This window comes from Echinops telfairi, unplaced genomic scaffold (genome assembly GCF_000313985.2).
Source record: "Echinops telfairi isolate 266 unplaced genomic scaffold, ASM31398v2 ScPeMD7_7458;HRSCAF=8496, whole genome shotgun sequence".
Taxonomy (NCBI): Eukaryota; Metazoa; Chordata; class Mammalia; order Afrosoricida; family Tenrecidae; genus Echinops; species Echinops telfairi.
In genome coordinates, this window is record NW_022111358.1 from 12,175,890 (window position 1) to 12,181,339 (window position 5,450).

General features: G+C 47.0%; 1 pseudogene; it reads right to left on the bottom strand.

Annotated features, from left to right (window-relative positions):
* Nucleotides 1-2,298: 2,298 nt before the first annotated feature.
* On the bottom strand, nucleotides 2,299-2,796 carry LOC101649186 (annotated as a pseudogene).
* Between the last annotated feature and the right edge of the window lie 2,654 nt (nucleotides 2,797-5,450).

Here is a 5,450-nt window from a genome sequence, read left to right on the forward strand (position 1 = left end):
GAGGTCCTCACGGTCACAGCAGCTTCCAACATCCCCTGAGCTGAGGGGTCAGGAACCCACAGGCCTGGGGAGATGACACCTGGCCTTCCCCTTCCCCAGGGCAAAGGGGTTTGCAGGGGTGAGTGGGGCTCCAAGGTCAGCACTTCTCAGGACATGGAGGGGGCAGAGTGGCGAGAGGTTCTGGGTGTTGGGGTGTGCTTCCCTGGGCTGTGTCTGGCTCTTGGATGGCAGAGGGAGCCGGAGTGTGTTGAAAGGACCCTAGAGGCTTGTGCAGCAGACAGCGAGAGCTCGAGGGGACCAGGGAACGAATGTTAGGGTCTCCTCTCTGGAGATGAGGAGTGGGGAGAGGCGTAGGTACCAATCCACCCAGACACCCAGGATGGTGTGTGCGTGTGTGAAGTGGATGTTGACCTCTTCTGTCTGACCAGAGATGCATAGATAGGGGGACCACCGCTCTTAGACATCTGTCTCCTTTATCCAGAGTGAGACTGTTTTTATACCCAGAGTATTGGTGTCAGATTTTTTTTTAAAAAGGCATGGAAGCCAGGTTTACTTTCAGTTGCTTCTAACTAGCTACGGGGCCCTTGGGATTCATTGAAAATACATATAAATGGTTTCATTTTAGTCTAATTAGAGAAGAAATAAATGTTTATTGCAGACCCCGTCCCCTGTAGACTTCCTGTGTCTCTAATAGGCCTGCCCTTCCTTCTCTGTCACCCTAAGCTCGCTGTGTCAAGTCCAGTGTCCCTTCACCAACGGGCACAAGTTCCCCAGAGGCAGAGTTAGACTCTGTCTTGTCTATCAGGGCACTTCACGGACACTTGAAAAAGATTTGTCGACTGACTGAAAGAGCCTATGAAACAAAAACCAGCTGCAATTTACATTGTCATAGAGAAAACATTTGGAGTGTGTGTGTGTGTATCAGTATGTGTAAAACAGATGTCTTATACATAAGAATATGTGTTTCATCTAGTTTAGCGTAGCTCCCACATATATGAGGAGCCCTGGTGGGTTACGTGGTGGGCTGCTAACCGCAAGGTCAGCAGTTTGAAACACCAGCCACTCTGTGGGAGAAAAATGAAGCCATCCACTCCTGTAAAGAGTTAGCATCTTAGAAACCCACAGGGGAAGTTCTACCCTGTCTTAGAGGGTCGCGATGATTTGGAATCATCGATGGCAGTGAGTTGAGCACAGATATAACTGTCCCAGGGGTTTTAAGATGTAGCACAGCTTTTATTGTCATCACTTCAAAAGTATACGTGCTAGAAACAAGACAAAACGGCCACACTAGAAATTATAGAAGATTTTAGTTAGATTTAGTATTTCCTTCTGGATATCTGGCAGCACTGTGGTCAAAGCACCTGTCTTCTAATTTAAAAGTCTGTGGTTTGAAACCTCCCCCTCCCCCAAACCTGATCCCTCTTCGAGATAGACTTACAGCCTCGGGAACATGAAGTAGTTCTACTCTGTCCTGAGTTGGCATGTACTCAGTGGTTGCGAGTTGGGTTTTGGGTGTGGCATGATACACTTAATTAGTTTTGTGAATGCTTAATAAAACAATTTTAAATTTAGAATGTCGTTTCTCTGAACTGAAGGTGGCAAGCAGTGTCTTAGAATTCAAAGCTGACTCGAGTAAAAAGAAAATGTTTTGAAAATGATGATGGCAACCTATGTACAAATGCACATTGATACAATGGATGTGTGGATCTGTGATAAGAGGTGTCAGAGCCCCTGATAAAATGATGTATATAAAAAAAAGAGAAATCAAAGTTGAAAGAGCCGTTACGCATGCACACAACAAACTATGTGCAAAATAAACCTCGATGAGTCAAGGTTCCGTGGATACATTTTGTAAGCACATAACACAGATACTTCTGAAGTTATTAAACTGAAGAGTGCACGATGCCTTTTGGCCCATTCTCTACAGACAACCACACTTTCTTGGTGCAGTTTTGTGTAGAGCATGTTTTCCCTGGGCTGCATGATGTTCCGTGGCCAATTTTACCCAGGTGTTGGACATGTATGTTACTTCCAATTTTTGTTTTGACAGGTGACGTGGGGAGGGATGTTCTGCCGCTCCAGAACCTTTTGTACATCTGGGAGGAGTTCTGTAGGCGTAATTTCTAGAACTGTGAACGCAGAAAGAATGCTCATCTTCAGGCTTTTGCTGCCTGTAGTTTTGCCAACTAGCCCTCCAGAAACCAAGTGAACCCCAACCCACTGTTACTGAGGCAAGTCTGACTCATAGCAACCCTAGAAGAGGGTTTCTGAGGCTGTACGTTTTTGTTTTTTTTTGTGTGTGTATAAACTATTTATTAATAGACAAGGTTGATAGCCTTTATTTCTTCTTGGACACACCAACAGTTCGGCCACGGCGGCCAGTGGTCTTGGTGTGCTGGCCTCGAACTGGCAGGCCCCAGAAGTGGCGCAGCCCCCTGTGGGCGTGGATCTTTTTCAGCCGCTCCAGGTCTTCCCGGAGCTTGTTGTCCAGCCCGTTGGCCAGGACCTGGCTGTATTTGCCATCCTTCACGTCTTTCTGTCTATTCAAGAACCAGTCTGGAATCTTGTACTGCCGTGGATTCTGCATGATGGTGATCACGCGCTCAACCTCATCTTCGGTGACTCTCCTGCTCTCTTGGTGAGGTCGATGTCTGCTTTCCTCAACACCACAGGAGCATATCTTCGCCCCACACCCTTAATGGCAGTGATGGCAAAGGCTATTTTCCACCGCCCATCAATGTTAGTGTTGAGGACTCGCAAGATGTGCTGGAACTTTTCGGGGATTACTAGAGACATGGCGGCAGCAGGAGCGGCGGCGTGTAGGCCTCCGGTGGAACGTTTTTATCAGAACAGAAAACCTCATCTTTCTACCATGGAGTAGCTGTTGGGTTTGAACCATCAACCTGTGGTTAGCAGTTCAATGCTTACCCACCAGGGTTTTATAGCCCTCCAGAGAGGCTGTACTCATTTACAGTTCTATCAGCAATAGATGAGAATGTGGGTTCTTTGAATTCCAGCCAACAGTGGGCATTTTCCTTCCCTTTCAATCACTGGGTAAGTCATTAGGTCAATGTCCCCATCTGTGGAACGGGGCCAGAGCTGCCTGCCATACTTACTCGCCCCCCTCCTCCTCCCTCCCCACTGGGCTCTCATTGGAGGCTGTGGGTGATTTTGCAGCTCAGGGAAAGCAGGAGTTGTTCTCTAAGCAATTTGAGAAGAAGCAGGTTTTACAGCTTCTAGGGCTAAGCAACAGGCTCTGGTAGGATGAGATGGGGGCTTGGTTGGGGCAGAACCTGGCAGAGACCTTCCCCCCTAAGGGGACCCCTGTGGTAGATCAGCACTCGGTGGGCTCAGAGGAGCAATGCTGTCCTGGACGAGTTTGGAGCCCCAGGCACTGAAAGCTGGACAGCTGGACAGATCACTCTGGCTGAGGTTCAGCCCCACCCAGGAGAAAGCCATCTGTCCCTGGGCCCATTCTGATTCTTGGCAGCTCCACCGGTGTCAGAGGGGACTGTGCTCCATGGCTGGGTTTCAACGGCTGCAATTGTGGAAGTAGATGATCAGGACTTTGTTCTGAGGAGGCCCCAGGGTGGAGCCACCCACTCCAATCCGTAGCCCAGAGCACCAGCTGATGGGACAGTGTCACCCGAGGACCCTCTGCACTGGAGAAAGCAGGTCAAAATCAATATGAGGAGGCTCTTTTAAATGCTTTGTATCCATTCACTCGGTCTGCCCGCAGGCCAGCCATGCCCACTTCACAGACGAGGAAAACGAGCCCCAGATAGGTTAGTTACCATGAAGTGATGCACACAAAGGAACCATCATGGTGCAGTGGTTGCACAGTGGACTGAGATCTGCAAGGTCAGCAGTTTGAAACCACTAGCTTCTCCTCGGGAGAAAGACAGGGCTTTCTATCCTGTAAACAGTTACCGTCTTTACAGCTATATATAGAGGTATAAATATAGACATGTATAGATGTGAATATATTAATATATAAAGATAGGGGTATTGGACTATATATTTATATGGTAAAGCACAAAAATAGCAGACAGACTTTGGGTCTCTACTTAAGTCTTCCCTCAGCACAAGAACACTTTGTGCTAATAACGTGGCGTTGTGTGATATTCACCTTTCCAACAAGCAAATGTAATGAAGAAGGCTGATGGTGCCCAGCTATTAAAAGACATAACATCTGGGTCTTAATGGCTTCAAGCTAAACAAGTGGCCATCTAGCAGGGAAGTAACCAAGTTCCCATGGAAGAAACACACCAGCTGTGTGATCATGAGGTGTCAATGGGATCAGGTATCAGAAGTTCAAAAACAAATAATCCTATCATTGTGAAAGAGAGGGGTCAGAGTGGAGACCCAAAGTCCATCTGTTGGTAATTTGGAACCCCTCACAGAAGGGATACATGGAAGGGACGACTCATCTAGGGTGCAGTGTAGCACGAGGAAACACAGAACATTCCTCTAGTTCAGTGGTTCTCAACCTTCCTCATGCTGCGACCCTTTAATACAGTTCCTCATGTTGTGGTGACACACCCCCCCCAGCCATAAAATTATTTTCTTTTTCTTTTTTTTTTTTCTGACTGATCATAAAATTATTTTCATTGCTACTTCATCACTGTCATTTTGCTACTGTTATGAATCGGGCGACCCCTGTGAAAGGGTCGTTCGACCCACGAAGGGATCGTGACCCATAGGTTGAGAACCGCTGCTCTAGTTCTTTAACGCTTCCTCCCCCCACTATTGTGGCCACAGTTCAACCTCACAAATCCTGCTAGATAAGGTATGTACATTGGTAGAGATAAGAGCTTTCCACACTTGGAATCCAGGATAGATAAACCCTTCAGAAACAGTAATGGGAGTAATGATTCCATGTGGGTAGAGGAAGGGAGTGGGGAAGGAGGGTGGGGAATCTGATAGCAATGAGGGATGTATAACTACTTCAATGGGCACAACTCACAGAACTGTGGATGAAGGGCTATTTTGGATGGTGTAAGATATGAAAAAATGATAATAATACATAATTTATGAAGGCTTCCCCACAGTGGTAGGGTGAGGGAGGGAGGGAATAAAGAGGAGCTGATATCAAGGTGCTCAAGCAGAAAGAAAATGTTCTGAAAATGATGATGGCAGCATCTATACAAGTGTGCTTGCTATAATTGATTTATGGATTATTATATCTGTAAGAGCACCCAATAAAATGATCAATTAAAAAAAAAGGGTTACCGTGTTGCAAATCCACAGGTGCAGTCCCACTCTGCCCTATAGGGCCGCTATCAGTCATCAACTCCATGGCATCAACTCAAGGGCAGTGAGTTTGTTTATTTGTTTTGGCTCATACCACCACCAAGGGGGTGATTAGAATTTAAGTTTACATTTACCCAGTGGGTGCTGACCCCTCCCTCCCACCCCACCTGTGGTGCCTGCAGAAGAACTCTAGCTGG